Source organism: Syngnathoides biaculeatus, chromosome 9, assembly GCF_019802595.1.
Source record: "Syngnathoides biaculeatus isolate LvHL_M chromosome 9, ASM1980259v1, whole genome shotgun sequence".
NCBI classification, from domain to species: domain Eukaryota; kingdom Metazoa; phylum Chordata; class Actinopteri; order Syngnathiformes; family Syngnathidae; genus Syngnathoides; species Syngnathoides biaculeatus.
In genome coordinates, this window is record NC_084648.1 from 19,983,157 (window position 1) to 20,005,726 (window position 22,570).

Sequence of the window (22,570 nt, forward strand, 5' to 3'; positions counted from 1 at the left end):
CAGGTATCCCGAAAGGCTAGTTGGCGGAGATCGATTCGTACCCTTTCCAAAACCGAAGACCCAGTACGAAAAATGCCTTCGATGGATCAAACTTTGTGGAAGACCGCATCATCAACTAAATCCATCTAATATCAACCGGAACACATATGTTTGCACGAAGGTATGCCCTATATTTGATTTTCAAAACATGTCTCGTATAAATGAATTCCAAGTTCTCCGCTAGCATAACACCGCTGCGTGTGAACGATTGACACACTTATTCTTTGTTGAGCGATATTTAGCGATGATCGGACTGCACAAACATATTGATTTCTTGCCGGCTCGCGACCGAAGCTTAACCAGACGGCGTTTGCACGGAGATATGCCCTAAATTAGATTTTTAATACACGTCTCGTATAAATGAATGAGACGTTCTCCGCTAGCATAACACCGCTACGTGTGAACGATTGCATGAAATCGGAAGCATGGCGTCTCTCTCAGTTAAGAATGTATTGGATTTAGAATCTATAATATATCGTTGATTTGAATGAAATCAGAAGCATGGAGTCTGTCTCAGTTCAGAATGTATTGTATTGTATTTGCCATTTTTGCTGTTTGTCTTACGTCAGCGCACGTGGCGTGACGTCACTTCAGGAGGCCTGGTTAAGTGCCCTGTACGGAGGGGTCAATTGAAGGCATTGCCTGCTAATTTGCGGCCGGGAAATCCTTCATAGTCACGTTTCCGCCTTTAGTGGAAGAAGGCTGTTTGAAGAACGTATGGCGGAGGAACGGAGAATTTCCTTTGGAACAAATGATCTTCCATGTCAGTTTTCGCACTTTCAAAATGAAAATCAAAAGCAGAAGCTGTTTATACCCAATAAAGGCTTTCCGTTCAAAAAACGCATTTTTTTTCAGTTTAGCAAAGGTTCTTGAAAGAAGCTCCCACTTCTAAGTGGTTTGGCTGTACGCTGTGTATTTTCAAAGTCGTCCTTTAGAAGGGAAATGTTCAACGTTACATTTTGTGGAAAAAAAAAGACATAAATGTGTAATTATGGTGCCATTTTGTCATAACCTTTTAATCGTAACCTCGTGCCCTATCAGTTGGTCTTCAATGCAAGAGAAAAAGAAAACAACAACATATTTTCTGACTTCCTGCAGCAACGTTTTGCATTCAAATAAGACAGGATACATCTATCATAAAAGCACCTAACGATGCAATCTGTCACTTCTTGAAAAAGCTGAGAGGTCAATACATCAAGGCCGGAAAACGAATTTCGGCTCGCTTCTGTTGGGCTTCCAAACGGGTGAGGGGGAAAAAGGGGACGATGGCGGATTCTGGTGCTTGCGGGCTTGAGCTGCTCACGATAGGAGAACTCAATATTTTCCCCAAAGTGTCCAAATACCTTTCGTCGTACTCGTCGCACGCCGGCGACGAAAGGCGCGAGCACGTTCACATGAAAGCGGATACGCCAGCGCTCGGCGTGCGCTTCATCATCTCGCTGATTGCTCGCGAGGGAACGCGTATCGCTGATAACGGAAAAGAAAACAGCGCACAATAATATGCGAGTGCGTGCGCGCCCGTCCTGGGGTGCGCGTCGCGGAATCCAAAGCATTTGACCCCAGTCTGTGTCTCTGCATTATTTATAGTTCAATGCTAGCGTCCCTTTTGTTTGTTTTTCAAAGCTCGTCTTAGGGAAAACAAATTGCGGTTGTGGAAAAATTAGACATGCAGGGAAGGCAGACAGTATAGAAATATGGAGGAAATATTTCAGAAAAAGCCCTCGATTGGCTGCTGCCTTTTTGAATAAACTCACAAAATCTCGAGGGACGAGCTTAGGCACATCAATATTCTCCAAGGCTTTGACCATTTTTCCCCAAACGATCTTTGTTTCTCATTAACCGTTGTTGACAAAAATATGGCAGATTTTCAAATTGCCGCAGTTGTTGTTTATAGAATGATAGAAAGTGTCGGCAAGTGAGGATTCAGAGTTGCGTGCCCTTGATGTGGCACCACCTGGTGCGGCAATGGAGATTTCGTGGAAGAGATGAAGCACGTAATAACGAGCAAGAAGAGGCAGAGAAGGTCCCCAACTAATCTCCGGCAGTAGTTGTTTCTACAGGGTGCAGAGAACAAGCCTGCACGTATTGTTGGATCATCGAGTTGTACGCGTAAAAGTAACAGGTGCTTAAAACTTCACCGTTACCCATAGTTTTTTACATATATGCTAATTTCCAGCAGCCTGCCATGGTATCAGTAAACTTTTGTTCGACTTTGCTGTACTTTGATATGTGGTTGGTTTTAACATTTTGCTGTTTGGATATAGAATGTTTCGCTCTCCAATTTTATACTTTTCAAGTTTTAACTGGAAGCGACAAAAGAATTCTGTGACTCAAGCATAATTTGCCCCTTATTTAGTGAATTGCGGGTAAAACTTCTTTACATTTCCACAAAGTGATATTATGATATTTTTGCGATTCGAGGAGGATCTTTATCTCTCAGCAGATAGACACGGAAAAAAATACAAAAAAATTTGCACTTTTCTCTCTTACTAACTTCACCATCAATCGGTAAAATGTAAAAACTGCAAAAAGTCCACCAACATTTTTAAATCAGAAAGCACACGTTTTGATTCGCTGGTATTTTGCTACTGGGCCATCAGCGGTAACAATATTCAATGCGCATATTCAATGGTGTGACCCGCCCCGGAGGAAAGCAAACTACTGCGATGAAAGGGTGCCCAAAAGGGACGCTCGACAACTCAAATGGGGAAAACCGCACCTGAAAAAGCGCAAAGTGATCCAGGGCATTTCTTTTTTAGGTTGCAATGTAGCCGCTGCAGACCTGCTACCAGAAAGAAAGGCCGGAATTGAACATGTTTAAAGGGGAAGGCCACTCATTGAAAATAACGACGCATCAGATAGGTCATGTCATTGGTACTGTCACTTTAAAATAAAGATTTTCATCAGATATCATTTAAGGTCGCTTATATCGGCAATTTTGAACGTTCCCGGTCGCTGACATTTTGGTGAGTCACATGACCTACGTGCGTAAGATGTGACGTGAGGCTCGGTTATCTTCCTACACAGTTCTTTGTGTAGTGATTTCTCGGATTTATCCTCATCTGATGAAGAAATAGAAGTATTGGTTGTTCGGGAAGACGGAGGAATACGTCCGTACAGATTTGAACCTGCGGCTGTCAATAATGTTGAATATTCGGATGGTTCTTCGGACGGGAATGACCCGGAATCTGACGACTCGGAGGCATAAACAAGGCCCGCCAGCGCTCCAGGCTGGAGATAAATTCGAGAAATCAGCTCAGCGCTGACAATAACTGCGTGGGAACGTAACCGAGCCTCAGGATGAGCACACGACACGTCACATTTGCGCACGTAGGTCATGTGACTCCACAAAATGTTAGTGACCGGGAACGTTCAAAATTGCAGATATCAACAACCTTCAATGATATCTGATGAAAATCTTTATTTTAAAGCTGCAGTACCAATGACGTGCCCTCCCCTTTAACATCGTTATGGTAAAACAATTCTCCTTTTCTGATCATTTCAGTATTGTGTTTACATTTCTTTACATTTACCAATTTTCTCCAGGAAAGGAGGCCACCCCCCCTTTTCCCTCCGCAGCGTTCGATAGTAAAGCCTGAACAGTTGCTTATTGACCAACGTGGCTACTGTCAAACTTGAAGCAGACATTTGAGCGTTTCATGAGAACAAGTCGTGTTTTTACAAGGATGTAAAAAGAAGAGAGCAGCCACCAAATCCCACACGAGCACGCACGCTCCATCGCCGGAGCAAATCAATGGCAGCCACCATTTTGCTGGCCGCCGCCCAGCGCCCGGGAGAAGAGGCGGAAGAGGCGCAGCGGCGCCGCCGGACCTCTGGCGCCGAGCGACAACGCGGCAAAGGTATCAGCGCGCCGCAGAACGCGCGCGCACGTTCGCCGGGCGAACCTGCCGCCGCCTGCGCCGACGCGAGCGGCCCCGTCTGGAGCGAGCGGGCTTATCGCCGGCCGCCACGCCGTGCCGTGCCGTGCCGTGCCGTGCCACACGCGTGCGAGAGCGATAGAACGTGTGCGCGCGTGCGCGGATGCCAATGCAGCGGTTGACAGTTGGAAATATGCGGCTTTGCAATTCTCATTCGGATGATTGTTCTCTTTCATGTCGTCGAGCAAGCCAGCATACGTTAAGCTTGCCTGCAAATAAATCCTCACCGCGCACACAAACACACGTCTGCTGGCGTGCTCGACCGGTTTCTAATCGGTGAATCATCATATCGGCCAAGAAATGCCAGATGAGGTTATAATCCTGCATTTTAGTGCCCCTTAACTTGGCGTTGACACCCCTTTATTATGTCTGTCCAAAGAAGGGAAGCACCACGGATGCCAAAATAGTTGTTGCGTGCGCGAAGTGCAAGCAGTTCATCGTGAGGGCCAATTTGATTTAGAAACTGAAGTTATTTGATGATGGGAAACATCTTCATAAACTCCCACGATGCTCTTGAACGCCCCACATGAAAGCAAATACTTTGAGCTTTTTTCCATTTTGGGGAACCAACAAAGGAGCACATGGAGAGGAATTTATTTTGTCCTTTTTTGAATCATCGCAATTTGTTCTCTTCTCAGTTGTGCGTTCTTCCGCACGCATTTGTCGAGAAGCCGCTCGCGATTTCCACCATTGACAGGGAACAAACGTTACCTATTTGAAGCTATAAAACCCTGCGCAGTTTATTGACGCCGAAGACGAGACGGGAGTCTGTAACTCTAGGAGACAACCTCGCTATTGTCAATAATCTATGAAAGGAGCTCCTCGTGGGAGGCGCGGGCCGGGTCGGGTCGGGCCGGGCCGGCAGTTTGTTCCGTGTCTCGTCGGCTTTCGCGGAGACGTTCAGAGGATGCGCGAGCAAAAGAGATGCCGATCCCTTTAGCGGGGAGTTGGGGGTGGGGGCGGCGTATTAAATGACGGTTCAAATGTAATATCGGCAGGCCTGCTGAGCCACTTCCTGCGTCTGAGGCCTGTCCACCAACGGAGTGCTTGCTGAGTCGAGGGCTTTGGGATACATTAGGAGACACGAGAGCGCAGATATGCTATCATAAAGCGAGAGGTGTCTGGGTTTTGGCTTCATTTCCTGCAATTTCACCGCGCACCGCTCACAGGATGTTTACGTCCGTCAGGACAGGAAAGTATTAAGGCACTACTTTCAAAAGAAAAGCCCGATACGCTAACATAAAAAAAGAACAGACCCAACAGTTTAAACGGTATTTTGTATGTATATTTTTGTATGTCACCAGTGGGGGGTCGGGGTGGGGGTTTATTAGATCTAAATGCCTCAATTTTCTATTTTTCTTCCAAATGATAATATTGATCAGTCCAATCTCAAGTGTTGAAAATGTCTTACGTTTTTTATGAAGTAATGTTAATGGCTATCAATTTTGGGGAGGTGGGTTTTCCTTCTAAATGTGTCAATTTTCTATATTTCTTCCAAATGATAATATTGATCAGTCTGTTTTATCAACATATTAACTATTGACCAATCTCAAGTGTTGAAAATGTCTTATGTTTTTTTATGATGTAATGTTAATGGCTAACAATTTTTTGGGGAGGGGGTTTTACATCTAAATGTGTCAATTTTCTATATTTCTTCCAAATGATAATATTGATCAGTCTGTTTTATCAACATATTAACTATTGACCAATCTTAAGTGTTGAAAATGTCTTATGTTTTTTGACGATGTAATGTTAATGGCTAACAATTTTTTTTTTTTTTCCTGAAAAGCTATGGTTTTGGAGGCATGAGGATTTAACACAAGCACACCCCTAACCTGACTAACCCTAACCCCTAATCCTAACCCTAACCCACAACGTTGAACTTAACGCTAAATTAACGTCCGCTTTTTAACAGGAGCGATGACAACCATAACAATCGTGACCGGCATGAAGGCGAGGCAACAGTGCGCCACGGGCGGGTCGGAGCAGCGCTGCTAATTACGCAGACCGGCGCAACCCGTAGGATCCAAGAGTGGGCGGACATTCAACTTCATTTGCCGCCAATCAAAGCAGCTCCTCGCATTCCCTTTAAATATGGCACAAATTTTAACAGACTTCCTGCCACCAAATTATTAAAAAATTGCAACGAGCGCATCTCCAAGGGTAAACCCTTGCTGCGCCAAGCTGGGCATTCGGGCGCAGAGAGGGTGTATGGGTGCCTTGCGAGAAAACAAAAACTGAGCCCTAAAGTGAGTAATTAAGAATTGGAACAGAATACGGTGGAACCCCAAACTCAAATCCTTCCTTGATTGACAAATGACAATGAGAAGCTGAGTCACATTGTAGATTCTTTCATATATTTTTTGGGGGTGAAATTTGAGTTGGAACGAGAGTCAACGTACTTTGTGTAAATTCGCAACGTCAATTTAGCCAGTGCAGTTTCCGACAACGCATTTTGCCATTTCACACATTGAACATGGCAGCATCAACAGGAAAATATGACTAAATCCCAAACAAAGACCCTCCAGGACATTTCAGGCCAGGTTTGAATTCGAGCCCGTGGCGTTCTCTCTTGTGAGGTCAGAGCACATCTAGCAATTTCAAATGTTTGCTGCTTGTAAAGAGATTATTCATCCACATGGGGCCACACACACACACACACACACACACACACACAATCTTGAACAGCCCACATGGCACTGCAATACTTAGCATTCTGTAAACCTTTAAACCTCATTCCAGGTCTGTCTTTACCATGATTGTTACATCGAGAGAGCCCTTGCACAATCCCCTACCCACGGTGAATGATGAGGGAAATGGCAGACACAAACACACACACGCGGGTTTAATCCCAGGTTCTTTAGGGACTCTGAGGGGGAATGCAGGGGCAGCACATAATTCCCGAACACGAACAAGAGAAAATGGGATTTGCACCGTCGAAGAGAGGGGCGAAGGCAAGCCGACGACAACGGGACGGAGGATAAAGAGCGCGACAAAAGAAATGCGGGAGCTCATCAGTCTTCCGCTGATTCCATTGGCGAAAAACAAATACAGCAAACCAGGTCACGACACATTTCCAACTCGGACCGCTAATCCTGAACGCGCGGGGTGAAGGAGTGGACGGGGAGGGCTCGGCGGCGACCATTTTAAGGCGTTCAGGTGTCACTTTCGGTCCCGGGCGGCGGTGAACGGGGAGTTTGTGCAAGGACTGAAGCTTTGCCACAGCACAGGACTCCCGCTGAGGACGCAAAGCAAACACTCTCCACTCATTTTATATAACGGACTGGAAAATTCCTGGCTGGAGCCTGAAGTAGCCATCCGTGAAACCTCCATAAAAATGTCAGTTGTGCTTTTCCATTGCCGATTGATGGGAGACGACCGTCTTTCATATCCTTACGAGGGTCGCGTTGGAGCCCATCCCATCGGAATTCGTGGACTGGTTTATCGTCAATTCTGACATAATTCAGCTCACATGAAAAGCCTTCACAGGTATTGTTCTGGTTCGCTGTGACTTGGCTTTCTCGAGTTCCTGTAGAAGTTCTGCGTTCCTGCACAGTAAGATTGTGCAGCCGTTTGGGGGGCTTTTCATTCACGGTTGACGTGTCGTCGGCTGACAAATAGTTCATGATTTATTTGCTTTGAAAAGTAAAGTACACATTGTTCCATGTAGTTTTGGCACTAATGTGTTTTTTTCTTTGTGCAACTTGCAGCCATACATATTTTCCTGTCACCCGGACGTTTGTGCGCAACCGGCGTAGACGTGACGAGCTGAAGTCTGAGGCTGGCTGTAAATCGCAGAGCGTAGAGTTTTTCCCGAGGCTTGTGAATATCACAGAAATCCATTTGGGAAAAATGTTGCCCTTTATGCGTTGTCGCCAGTGAGAGGTGAAGAATTCCAAAAGTTTGCTGGTGCAAGTGCATCCTCAAGGTGATTTTCTTTCAATCCGGTGGTGACCATAAAACAACTTGCTCTCTTGTCATCGAGAGCGTTTGAGCTCGGTCGAACAACTCAAAAGAGGCTGAAGTTGCAGTCAAAACAGTTCCACTTCCGTCCCGTGGGTGGCAGAACCGCTGATGACAAACCGGTCGACGACCAGCAAACGGCAGTTGTGTAAAATCGGAGGTTTCCCCATCGATACATTTCAGTCATTGAGTCCTGTCTTTACGGGAACCATCCTCACTATATAAGAAGTTCTTTTTCTGGCTCCCAAGAGTTACGTGCAAAATCCAATGCAGAACTGTGACCTCCTAAGTAGAGGTGGGGGAAGAAAAAAAAAGCTGCAAAGTTTGACTCTGTTTTCAGGAGGTTATTTTGAGATACGATACTGCCTTAAGGAGGATTTGGCAGCCAAACGGGCCGCAGGTTGCCAGGATCCCGCTGTGCTGCTCCTTGATAGGAAGTCGAGCGGCCAGGAGCGCAGGAGGCGCCGCGATGCTATCGATTTAGCAGACAGCCAGCGCGGGAGAGAGAGGGCGGCTTCCCATCTTCCCCTGCCTCCCCTTCAGCTGTGCGTGCGCCGTGTCACTCCTTTTGCCTCTTTTGTCCTTTGCTCGACGAGTAGAGTTTGACAGGGAGATGAAGAAAACACTGTACATGCAGTATTTTTATACCTGCTACACTGTTGTGTCATATTTGTTGAATTGAATGAGCTGTTTTTCCAAAATCAGTGACTTAAATTTAAAACTATTCAATTTCGTCATGGATCAGTTGATTGATCCTGAATAAGATGAAACACTTGTATTATTTTGTATATATTTGATTATTATACCTATTTATATATTTTTAATTGACTCAATTTTAGATCTTTTATTAAGACATTTACATGCATGTTGTTGGTGATCGCCATCTACAAAAGACGCTTTTGTGCTCAAAGATAGAGCAAAGAGGTACATGAATACATTTCACAAACTACAGAGAAGCGTGTTTTTCAAAAGCCCGCCACATCTGAATGAATAATCATAATAAAATAACTCTGATCGTGTGTGGAAAAATAAGGCCCGCCCTCGAGTTGCACGACTGTGTGGGCGTGTCTATGAGGCGAAGCCCTCACCTGTCAATCAAATTGTACAGTCAGGTGTAAGGCGAGCGGAAAAGCGCCTTCTCGTTGGCCTCTTTTTTTTTTTTTTCTCCTGTACCTCCTCGTTCTGTTTATACTCGATGTTCCAGAGCAAACACGCGCTGCCGTCACATTTCCATATTTATTATGATTACACGTGCTCCATGCGCCTGCTCTGCGTCGCTGGCTCCCTCCCAGAATAACAATGGAAACGATACAAAGATCAGAGAGAAGTTCTGGAAGGCGAGATTCGGCGTTGTTGTTTTTTCTCCTCCCTTTTCAAAGCGGATTCTCTTACCAGCCAGTGCAATCGGAGCAAACCAGGCACAGCCACAACAATTCCAGTTTCCAAACCTACTGCTTAAACTCAGTCTGGCGCGCATAATCGGAGCCAAACACGTTGCGCTTTTCTGCAAGGATTAACAGTTTCCCACCTCGGCTTGCCTTTGGAGCCCAATTAAAAGGTCCGTCCTCGTCCTTAATTATTAGCGTTGCGCCGTCTCGTGCTCATCTGCGCTCAATCCCTCCGGCACGCATCATGGCTTTTCTCGGCAAACTGGCGCCAAACCACAAAAGTCTTACTTTGCCTCCGCTGCGTCTTCTTTTTCTCGTCCTCCTCAGCCATCGCTGCAGCTGTACCGTCTGTTTTCATCTGCTCTGGACGGGAGCTGAGCGGCGGAACATCTGCAGAACTTTCTCGTTGCCTTTCCACGACATTTCCCCCCCCCCCCCCGTACGTTTAAATATTTGCAAACGGGATGCATAAAATTCTGCCCCATTCTTGTGTCTGGTCTTGTCAAACATCACGCCATGGAGAAACTATTTCAAACATCTCTCAGTATGGTGCATAAACTACTGCTGGAAAACTAAAAATACTCAACTCACTCTCAATCTCTGAAGATAGCACAAGTTGTGTATTAGGACGGCAGAGCCTCGGTTCTCGACCACAATCCGTTCTAGAAGGCGGTTCGAAAACCGAATCAACCGCCGCGCACGTTCTGTTTTTTTTGGCAGGTGGGAATTCACAACAGAGCGCGTCGTGGGTCGGCTGGTCTGGTCGAGCGCATGCTGTTATTTCCCGGTTTTTTGGGGGCGTTTGTGCACCGATTTCCGTTGGAAAAACAAGCAAAAAAAATCTTGACATTTTCATTCGAAAAAGGAAAAAGTGAAGCGGTCTGTCAACGGAAACGTTCAACCACTGAGCTTTGCGAGTTCCATTTGCACGCAACTCTGCGAAAATGACGCACTGAAAAAAAAAAAAAAATGGCCACTGTGGGCTAGAAATCCGCAAAGTGTTCCACACGGACGCCACGTTCTGCCCCCCCCCCCCCCCCCCCCGCCGTACAAAGCGGTGAAGGATTTAACATGAATTCATTAAAAAGTCACTTACAATACATAGGCGCTCTGGTGGCTGCGATGCTGAAATGTAATAATCTAATCTTTAATCATGGTTCTCCCCTCAGGGTGCAGCTTATATGATGTCTGCAAAATTGCTGACAGGCCACTTTAGCCTATAGATCAACAGATAAGACTGTCATCCAGCATCGACTTCAATGTTTGAGGAGACGGAATATTTAATGTTCTTCACTTGACTTGGCGGTCATCCACGTCTTTGTGATTTAATCCTCTTATTTGGGCCTTTGGCACCATCCAGTTGCAAAAATGTACTTGTCAGTCTTTTATTGTTCTTTCACCGCTAACTTGAGTTTTTCGACGGTCCAGTGGAAACTTTGAGGTCAAGCAGAATGTTTAGAAAAAAAAAAAAAACATCAGTGATGGAACTCAAAGTAAGCTTGTTGACTACTGTTTGGGTGCCCTGGAGCCAGAAACCGGACCTAACCACAGCACATTACAACGGCGGCGTCTCGGTTTATGAAGCGGCCGACATCACGTTTTGAGGTCTTGAAAGGTGTGCAGCGGTCTCAGACTATATCGTCACACGATACTCAGTTGGTGCTGAATTTATTGTTTTTCCATTGATTGTTTCATATTGATGGTCTTGAAATGATTGGCAGACAAATATCTACTTTTATTATCCCTGTAGCTGCGTTACCATCAGTTTGTTATCGTTACTTAACTACACTTTATTTATAGAACACAAAAAGTGGAGATCAATTTTAGTGTTAACACAAAATATAATCCATCCATCCTTTATCTACTGCTATTCCGGGTCAGGTAGCGGGGGAAGTAGCTTCAGTAGGGATACCCAGCCACTTCTTCCACCTCTTCCGGGGGGATCCCGAGGGGTTCCCAAGCCAGCCGAGAGACGTAGTCTCTCCAGCGTGTCCCGGGTCGTCCTCGGGGTCACTTGCCGGTGGGACGTGCCCGGAACACCTCACCAGGGAGGCGTCCGGATCAGATGCCCCAGCAGCCACCTCGTCTGGCTCCTCTCAACGCGGAGGAGCAGCGGCTCGACACTGAGCCCCTCCCGGATGACCGAGCTTCTCACCCCAATTCTATCTCCCAACAACATAAACACAACCTTCCTGGACGGTGTGCAAAGACCCAAAAGTGCCACTTTCTCAGTTGGTCACCTGCTGTTCTGCAACTGGCCTGTTGGAGGTCTCACTGTGGATGATGCTGCGGAAACTTCCAGAGAGAAGTGAGAAGAAGACGAGCCTCATGGCTCAGCCTCCTCACACATTGGAAGTCCAGCATGATTTGCTCTCATTGCTCGTCTGCGGAGGTTGTGAGTAGACGAGAGAGAAACCTGAACAAAGTGTCCAAGGACGACCACGTGGCCGTGCTGCAATTGTAATCTCGCCATCGCAGCGTGCACGACGAGTTGGCTGCCATTTTATTTCAGCCCCTCGCGAGTTCGTCCCTTGGCGAGCAACCTCGCGTTCCCTGCCATGATCGATGGAAAAATGATGGTTCCAATTTCCCATGCCATTTCGTCCTCTTTTAATGCAACGATGAAATAAAACAGAAATCGAGTCGGCTCTGCTGCAACGGGATCAAAAACCTCAAAATCAAAGCCCCGATGAACTAAAAATCCCATATTTAACATTTATTATTGTGTGCAATGCTTAGCTGCGTTCCATTCTCCTTCAAAGTCGCGATATCCTTTCTTGGCAGGCGTCTGTGTTTGTGTCAGGCAGCGGCGGTAGCAGCGGCAGCCCGTTGGCCCGCCCGTGCGTTTCCTGGTTTAGACCGCGTCGGCCCGCTTTGTGAGAACCAAAGTGACCGTCGCTATAATTACGAGGCCCAGTCGTGACACGCGTGACCTCGGCGTCGTTGACCCGGCCCCTCGGCGCAACACCGGCCAGACGTACGGTATCCGCATACATCGTCGCTGCACACGCAGAAATGCGCCGAGACACGCACGCACAGCTGGCTGTGCGCACGCTGGCGTCCGTCACATCTTGTGAAACTTAATCTCTCCGAAAGGAGGAACCGCTGCACTGGCACGCACACGTGTACGCACATTCACACACACGTGCGCCGCGCAGCGGCCTAGCGAAAGATCAGCCGGGCTAAAGCAAGCGGTCGGCACATGACGGAGCACCTCTTGACCCCCCACCCCCCGAGTCGCCGGCACGGCTCGTAAAACAGGTTGCAGTCCCCTCGTCTTCAGGGGCCGTGTCCATCTAGGGGCGGTGGAAGACTTTTACGAGCTATCACACTGCTGACTTCCCGAAACGCGACAGCACTTGAAAAATCACCAAAACGCGGATCTGGGAACACTCAAGACGAGCACGTCCAGGCCGGTCCGGCAGCATCGCTGACCGGAAAAATGTATTTCCTCCCTTTAGCACCCACGTTTAGATAACACCTCGTACACATCATTGCGCACTTCCGCGACCAAACAATCATATACAATTCAACTAATATGCAGTTGACACACAACAGAACAGACTTGAATTGAGTGAACAAATTCGTCATCAGCAGTTTGCAATACATATTTGATTCTGAAAATCAGCCGACCACCAAAAACGGCTCAGGCTAAGCTTGGGAAACCCTCTTTCGAAACCGAGAGTTCATGCAGGGTGGCCACGCTCGGGTCAAATATCCCATTTTGGTTATAACAAGCTACTTCACACTTCTGCCTTCTTGAATTCTGTACAAGATGTTCCAAATGTGCGTGTTCTTCTTTTACAGGACCATAAAGACACGCATATATATACTGTACGTACAGCACAGAGTATCCACCTGTATATGCTGTATGCAGTCGCTATAAATGCTCTCACTCACATCTGCCTCACATACTTGAGCCTAATTGCTGCAAAAGCACTCGCATGACTGATTGCCAGCGAGCGAGGGCGGTAATGCCGCCATAATGTTGCCGCGAGACTGCTGACGAGCGTTGAATACACATCAGCGCAAAAACACACATTAACCCGCACGCCATTACCGCCACTCACTTATGCCCGCTCGGCCAGACGCGTAATGTAAATAACGCAAATGGAAACGACACGCATTGGCGGCGGAGCAAAGCGCACCCGATAGGTGGGATGAAATCGCAAAATCAGATCAAATGCGCGTCAACTATCATCAATTTGATTGGAAAGAGCTCGGTGCAGGAAAATACTCCCTGGTAATCCACTGGATGCTCCGGAGTCTAAATTGTTCACGCAGGGTTGCACACATTCGTTCATGTTCGCATTAAATTCTCGAAATTCCCATACAGGGTGTGAAAAAAAAAAAAACAAAACAAAAAAGCTCATTTTCAGAGTGGCCCTTTGCCGGCAGGACGTAGCAGTCAATTGGACGTGCGTGCGACATAACATGCGGCTAACATAATTGCCTGGGTGCTCCGCCGTCCTTCCGCGCACAACCTCAAACCGCATGCAAACTACCGACGGAGCGGACGACCGCGATCAGTCCGTCATTCAAAAGCATCCTGACCCTTGCAAAACAACCTGAAGAGGGAGGCAAAGGTATCGGTCGACAGGGGTCCGCCGCGCGCGAGGGATCGCGTCGACGCCGTTGCGTTCAGCCAGTTACGAGCAGAAGTTGATGCTGAACAATTGTACGCGCACGCAGACAAAACGCACACTCACCATGTCAGCGTCCTGTGTGCGCGTCTGTGGAAAAGTCAAGTGAAGCTTCCTGTCGTCCGTCCGTCGTTGGTCGGCCGCCTTGCGTTAACATCCACCGTGGCTGCAGCCGCTCTGCCCAAATGATCCAGTCCGCGTGTCTTTTCCCTTCCCTTCCCTTCCCTTCCCTCTCCCTCTCCCTCTCCCTCCCTTCCTCTCTCTCTCTCTCTCTCTCTCTCTCACTCAATCACGCTCTCTCTCGCTCCAATAATTTCCTGCCCAGTGCGAACGCGACTCAATAAAGGCAGATGCTGTATTGACGTTTTTGTGGATTGAAGTTGGGCACGTAGGTGCACGCATCGCGCACAGTCCGCTTTTGGCAGTGGAGGGGAAGTGGGTGGGGTGGGGGGCATGTTTGCATATATTCTGCAGGAAGACACATCCACCGGCTTTCCTTTGTCGCTGGTTTAAAAACGCTCCTCGTGTTTGTTTCTCAACGGAGCATTTGTGTCCTATGAGAGAAGGTATTTAATATCTCGATTATGTTTGTTCCCTAAAGCCCGGTCTCAAAAGCAATTTCTTCACATAGCCTTGTCATGACAAAAAAAAAAAAAAAAAAAAAAAAAAGAGTAAATCAATCATTTTGATGATTTGATGTACCATGAAATTAAAAATGTCATTTTTGAATGACGTTGAGCCTGGCGAAAAAAATAATCATACTTGGGATATGAATTGAACAAAAATGCCATTAAAAATATAGATATATTTTTTTGAGCATCTCCTCTGAATGTTCTGGACTCCTGTTTCCATGTTATTCGGTCATGTGCATGTGGCTACTGTTGGTCCCCAAAAGTCACGTCGTGCTTCTTTTGTTGAGATTGACTCCACAGTGCCCCTGCTGGTTGCAGATAGCAGTGTCCTGTGTTTTCCTTCAATTGCTTCCTAACATGATTAATTAACAACAGCTGACCATAGCGATGGCTTGGAGGGTTCGACGATCTTTGGCCGGGCTGGCCCGGTACGGTTACGGCGCGTTGAGCCCATCGTTGTGCTCAACTACGGCGCTCCAGTGTGATCTCCCTCGCTCAAGCCGTCGCACTGGAAGAAGCTCCAGGCTCGGCAGAACGCCGCCCTCGGAGTCGCCACCGGCTGCCTGGCAATAACGAGGACCACCTGCGTCGCGAGACCAAAATCCTACCGGTGAAGCAACACAACCAACTACTCGTCGGGCAGTATCTGCTACGCTGCCAGCTACCCGTCAACCTGTGCCATCAGGAGTCAAAAGAACCACTTCAACTGCGCTTACTTCTCCGTGACGTCCGTAAATACCGTCGAGACCTCGACGAAGACATGCCCACCGACACGGAGTTGGACGAACAAGCCTACCGATAGGAGCTACGCAGGCTCCATCGAAAGGCGGTTGAAGCTACAAACCGGTAGTCACCCTTGGTGGCTACCCTAAGCCCTGGGGTGGACAAAACCGAAATCGATCTTCCGCGGGCCACAAGGTCCAAACTGTCGCAACTCCGTTGGCTCGTGCTGACAATATGAAATGCGGACTGGGCCCACACGACACGCAGCACATCTTACACTACGCAGCGGCTCCCACTACGCTGACCGTAATGAACTTGTGGAAACGCCCGAAGGAAGTGGCCGCCTCCCTGGAACTAGACGTCGACTGGCTACAACGACAACATCAATTAACAAGTTGTACACATCCAACAGAAGGTTTAACGGTGAAAGAATACTGTGAGGCCGGCATACGATCCTTACCGCAGGGTGGCGAGAGCGGGCACAGCACCGCCCCTTCTCTTATTTTCACCGACTGACATTTTCAGACTAAACCAAAAACACTTGACACGGTATCGCCTCACCAACCTCCTATTATGCATTTTTGTGGTATTTTCTGGACTGGATCTGGACCGATTGGCTTGACTGGATTTTTTTTTTTTTAGCATTAACTGTTTATTTTGGTAAACAATCAGGAAATCTGAAGAGAGCTTGATATAATGAGGCTTTTTGCTTCATGACAAGTGATTCCATTTGTTGACTTTCAATTGCTCAAGAGTACTGAGATTCTCAGAATTTTTTCTTTTTTTGGGGGGTCTGTTTTGCAACATCTTTCCTTTGCTGTTCTTCCTAGAATCCCTCCATTCTTCTTCTTGGGCCTTTCACAATCGAGTGTGTGCGGCTAAAAACACAAACGCTTGACTATAAACACCGAGTTCATTTCATACGATCTCAGCACTGAGCATTTAAAAGTTGTAATTTCACGTCCTGACTTGGTTTTGTGCATCTGCGTCGATTACCCAAACGAGAAACGCGTGTTGGAATTTCACGCGTCAGTCAACCGCCCGTACAGGATTCACCCGTACGCCAAAGAGCTCACTCACTTCAAAGACATACAGTATTATCCCGGCGGCGCGGTTTCGTGGGTAATTTTATCAAAAACGGATGATACGGAGAATGACAGCACATCATTTCCGAGGCATTGAGGATAACCCACAACAGTTGGAGTGAGCTAAATTTAAACCGCAAAACTTAGGCAGGAACCTTTGCCGGCGTCTTAACGGGCCCGTTGGCGTCAGGGATGAACGGGAGATTGAATTCTAAACAAAACAATGTCGGTGCACGGGACCACATCCAAAGACACACGTACGCATAAACACACACATACACACTAATCTGGGTGTGCTGACCTTGAACACCAAATATAATCAGTGGTGCAGCAGATTCCCATTAGAGCGATGTAAATGAGATGGAGGAGCATAAACGGGCTTTTGTTGCAGAAACTCTTCAGCTCAGTGGATACAAGATAACGCAACCTCGGGCTGGACCGCACACATGCGTGCACATGCACAGGCACGCGCACGCACACAGTCACGCTTGAAAGCGCTCACACATTACAAAAAAAAAAAAAAAAAGCCAAACACATTACAAGTCAAAATGTTACCGGCAGAATTTGAAGAAGAAGAAGAAGCAATTCGTCATAACGCAAATTGCAAGACTCTTCACGAGTGGAAAGAACAAATTCTGTACCGTACGGCGCATGCACAAGGTTCCAAAAGTGCCTTGCAGCGTCACGTTTGTTTGCATTGACATGCGGATTAATTTTGGAAATGGAAAATAGTGCAAAGAAATGTAAATACTGTCGACAATCTACACACATGGGAGCCAAGAAGACTATCTGACATCGCGGTCCGGTATTTCTGCAAACGGGGGGCGAGGGCTGTTTGCAGATTTAGTTCTCGGCAAGTGGGGGAGGGGCTTCATTTGTTCCTATTAATTATCACTTTAATCGGACGCGTGGTGTTTTAACAAGCTGCGGAGTTAGCGAAGAACTTCAAAGTCTCAACTTTTAATATCCGCGTGAACAGTATTTGTGGCTTGAGATCCATGTTAACCGTTTCAGTGTTGCCCCTCTGCATAATCAAATATGTCAAATATTAGAAACAACTCCTATGAAGACACTGTTCATTTTTACATTAAGGAGGGGGATCGAAATCAAGGAGGGGATCAATCGCACAAAATATTGCATTGTCCTTTCTCAGGGTACAGCATTGATAAAACTGTATTTGGGATGTAATCTTAGCTCTCTGGTGCCTCAGAAATGATGAGAAATATGAATTGAAATGCTTCATGCATTACTGAGTTCCAGATTGATTTTCTGCTGAGAGCCCTGAAATCAGCTCGTTGGAATTTCCCGAGCTTATCGATGTCACTAGCGAGGATCTCCGGCTTCCCTCTCACAAGGGGGTCAACTTCAAGGAGGCGACCAATCGGAGGAAAGGGGAAGGTCTTCGCGCAATATGGAGAAAGAGGGTACAAAACTGGGTCAAACAGAAATAGCTGTGGGAGCGGTCTTTTCTGGACAAATCAAGGTGATATTTATTTATTTATTAAAAAAAAAAAAAAGGAATTCCATGTAAGAGGTCACTCTATAGAGGTCTAAAGAGACAAAATATGGGAGCCTTAAGGTTAATGACAAGTTGGAATTTTACACACTGTCAATCGTGTGAATATTCTTCTCTTTAGAAAGTTAGTTTCCTCACCAACAACCGCGCACGATTGCGGTACCTTTTTTTTTGGAGACTATTTTTCTGTATGCGCTCTCATTTAATTTCATGTATTATGTAAGTACGTAACTATTTATTGTGCAAACAAACATTTATGTATTTGCTTTTATCTTATTTTGTTCTGTTTCATTTTGCTGTCCTCGGCCAAGTCAGCATTACAATTGAGAATCTATTCTAGGTTGCTCTGAGCGGATAAATTAAGTTTTGTTAAAATACCCTTGTGAGGATGTGCGTCTTGGAAAATGGATGGCTAGGTTAGGGAGGGCACAGTTTATCCGTGCACTCACTGTGGTAGTCTCAGCACTCTGCAGCACGTGCACATCTCTTGATGACCAATGCTAGCCTCTCGTACCTTACTAGCATCTGCACCACTCGCACAATCGACATTGTCCTAGTTTATCGCACGACTCGTCACTTTCAACGGCAAATGTTTCTTGAAGTCTTGACACCCTTTGCAGAATGGTGACTACACTGGACGGTCGCCCGAATGGGCACTCTAATTGCTCCAGTTGCGAGGAGACTACAGTATTGTATCCTTTACGCAACTGTGTTAAAAGAAAATACCGATAAAATGCCGATAAAGATGATTGTCATTCCGAGACAAAGATACAGAACAGATACCGAAGGAAGCTCAAACAGAATAAACCTGAAACGCCTTCAAAATATTCCAAATCCAAATGAAGATGATGACTTGCGACTATAAATGGATGCTAGTGCGGTAAAACGTACAGATACTGAACACACACGAGTGCCTGCGCGCACGCATAGCAGCACTCACAAGATAAGTCCAGAACTCAGGGACATTTGCGATGAGAGCCTCGCTATTGCGATAACTTCAGTGGATGAAATCGGTCGCCGAGGTGTAGTTGATGGGCCTTCGTGTCGGAGCCCCCGCAATGCGCGGGGGCCACGGAGCCGTGCGCACGCCTCCTTACTTCCTGTGACTTTTCATCAGTCAATTCTCACAACTCGACTGTGTAAACCCTTCCGAGCGCATCTCCGTCACATAATCGAGGAGCTTAGATGATGAATATTTATCAGTCAGTATTCAAAGATTCAGCAGGTACTGCTAGCTAGCGGTCTGCAACATGCGGCACCTCAAAGACGCACAAACACAGAAGCGGGGTTGGCGCACTCAATCAAGGCGCAGCGCACAACCCGTCAGGCGACTCATTTATCAGTTGCCAGTGCTGGTAGTCATGCACGAACTCTGCTTTTTCCTGACATTTTGAGTCACTACGCCAAGTTAGCTCACTTGATCGGCGTCTGTCAAAGCCCGCGTGTCGCTCACGCGACGTGTTCAGCGCACTGACGTGTCGCAAGTGCACAAGGCGGCTAAATCCTGATGGCTTTTCAGACGAATCATGGAAACGCTCTTCAAATTCTACAAAAATTCTGCCGACTTGTGGATGAAGGAGCGTAGCTGGGAAATACTCTTAGCATATTCCACCGTTACCTATTGTAGATTCAGGACATAATAAGACTTTAAACAAGACTAAATGATCCAGGAATGTTTTCTTTCTCATCTTCATTTAACACGCCATGTTTTCATTTATGCGGGAACACATGCCAACTTGCAAAAATGATGCTGCCCCCTACTGATGTGGCGAATGGAAAAAAAAAAAAACATCCGACAAACATTGCGAAAAGAAAACGTTGAATTCCGCTACTCTAGTTGTCTTATTCAACATCAAATGAACCTTTCCGACCTGTCAATCACTCGTACAATAACAGCCAATCACATGGCCGCATTGTCTGAACCCCTGGCTTGACACGCCCCTCTCGCCATGTTGTCCCACAAGCAATGCCGGTTGTCAGTAGCGTGCGCTTGGAAAAGTTCATGTTACGAAGAAAATGGTCCTCAGACGCGCTTGGTGAACGTGCAACTGTGATTAAAGATATCCCGCTAGCTTGATTCATTTTCCAGAGCCTAAAACACAGTTGACGAAGTGTCTACGATGGATTAAGGCTCTCGGAAGACCGCGCGTACAACTAAATGTGGGCAAAAACAACAAACACAAGGCTGTACTTTCACTTTGTTAGTGTATCACTGACATGGTGAAAGAAGTTTGTCATGTTTTATGCCGACGAGTTGGGTTAGTGATACGAAAATGCGCCATGTCATGGAAGAGAAATGTCTATTTGTATCACATCGGACTTTGAAGACAGGGCACAGGGTTCCATGACGAGTCAAGTCAAATGAATATACCCACTTACTAATCAAGACTACAATGATATTACTCGTGATCTTTTCCAAGTAAAAAGTATTCACCCTGCTTTACATGCGCAGTACGATTCCACTATTTGATCCTGTCGGATTTCAATATGAAGTTTGCGAGGCGTCAACCTTTTTTTTTTTTTTGCATCGATCGCCAACGTCTCTCTGTAGCTCTGACTTTGCGTCCCGCTCCGTCCAAGATCTTAATTCCGTGCACATATCCTTGCGTGAAATAGTGGAGACCTCTCCGTAGAACACTCTTGGACAAGTCCGACGCATTTGGCAATATTATCTGGAATACGCGATAGAGAATCCACTTCAAACATGTGCTGTTCAATCTCCATTTTGGAAGCTTGTGGGACACGGCTAAGGGGGCGGAGCTTAAGATCGCCATCGGAAAGGTCCATTAGATGCGGGTCAAACGACTAAAAATGATTACACGGCCTGCCCACCTGCAGCAACACAAAAATCAAGTCCCGGAATTTGAATTCGCCAAAACGGCAAAGAAGAAAAGGATGAAGAAAATGTTTACATGAGTAAGGGAGGCCCGGAAAATCTTGTCGGGTGTCACCTTGAAAGTTCAACTCGTGACTTATGAGGAGGCTGCAGAGCCGAATGCCCATTAAAGCCATGACATTTGAATTAATGTCAGTATCACGGCGACAGCAGCAGCGCCTCCCATTTGCACACCCGCACGACTCGGTCAATGAGCGATGGCGCTGCCAAAAACGCGGGACGCGCCACCTTCCGCAAAGCGCTTGACCCCTGACCACATCCGGGAATTTCCCTTCGCTCCCGTTTGTATTTTCGCAATTGAGTGAATGCGGCCTGTTCCGTTTGGAAGAAGCACATTGCAGCCGTTTCAAATGTGCAAAAACGCAGTTAGACGTTTGCTTTCCCGTCGCGTTTTCGGCCACGACGCGACCCCTTTGTCAAGTTGCATTTTCGGCGGAAGGAGCTATTGAATAAAATAACCATAGTTATTTTATTTCGAGAATTTGCTGGAACTTATAAACGCCAATACCAAAATCCCACCACAAAGGTGCATTCTGAGACGGGAGCGCCGGCTGTTTTCTCCCCCTGCAGAAACTCGCCGCATTTCTATCTTGCCCAGGAAATCGAGTTAAACATGACGTGAACAGATTTCCCGTTGATGATTGAACAAAGCAAACAAAAAGTGAACGTTTCCTCCTTGGGGCTTGAAAAGATCCTCAACATTCCTCCCAGGTAAACTGGAGCTCCACATTTTAAAATGATGCATTTTTTTTCAAAATGCTAATTTGCAACATTTTTCACCTTATTTGTACAGTGACGTGACATTTTTTTGATGTCATATCGTTTTTCCTCGTCATTGCGGCACGCAGGCACCGTCGCGATGATATCTGCAGGATCAACTCGACAACAGTCTTCCTTGAGTGACATCGCCATTGTGCGGTTAAAAAAAAAAAAAGGCAGCAATTGAATTGAATCCTGATGTAAACATATTCATGCTTCGATAGAGCGAAACGTGGCAATTGTGATCTTTTGAAAGCTTAAATTGATCAATTTACTGAAGCTGGTGCAAAAGTCGGGTTTCTATTATCCGAAAGCATTGTCGTGTTAATTGTTTCAGGGGGTTTTTGTTGTTGCAAATGCAACAAAAGATGCGGTTGGTCTCTGCTGGATGGTTGAGAATGTAAAGTGGCACCACAGAGCAACTGTCACGGACGAGCGCGTTCATCGCGTTCGACAGATGGATCCGGCGCGTCGGAGCTGCAAAAGGCAGCAATAAGGTGAGAGCCCATCTTGGGCTACAGCAAGGTTGGGAACCTTTTCAACTGAGAGAGCCATCCATCCGTCCATCCAGCGTCTAAGCCGCTTATCCTCACAAGGATCGCAGGAGTCCTGGAGTCTATCCCAGCTGTCGACGGGCGGGGTAAACGCCGAACTGGTTGCCGGCCAATCGTAGGGCACATCGAGACAAACATTCACACTCACAATCACACTTAGGGGCAATTTCGAGTGTTCGATTAATGTTGCACGTTTTGGGGATGTGGGAGGGAACCGGAGTGCCCACCCGGAGAAAAGCCACGCAGGGCACGGGGAGAACATGCAAACTCCACACAGGGGAGGGCTGGGATTGAACCCGGGTCCTCAGAACTGTGAGGCCACCGTGCCACCACTCTGAAATTACATGTGATCAAAATAGTAAAGAATTTCTGTGGCTTGTTCAATTTGCCGAGAAAATAAATTTCTCTATTGTCATGTCTTGATTGATATTTTT

The 22,570-nt window shown here is 46.7% G+C and overlaps 1 protein-coding gene across 5 annotated transcripts in view; it reads right to left on the reverse strand.

Annotated features, from left to right (window-relative positions):
• The window catches only part of LOC133505567 (receptor-type tyrosine-protein phosphatase delta-like), a 219,288-nt gene that overhangs the window by 102,503 nt on the left and 94,215 nt on the right, over nt 1–22,570 (reverse strand). Inside the window, exon 1 of one of the 5 annotated variants that reach the window (XM_061828702.1) lies at nt 14,038–14,173. The exons of the other annotated variants lie outside the window; for them this stretch is intronic. The gene's annotated coding sequence lies outside the window, so the exon portion shown is untranslated. Of the gene's footprint in view, nt 1–14,037; nt 14,174–22,570 lie in introns of those variants that run through there. 5 annotated transcript variants of the gene reach the window in all.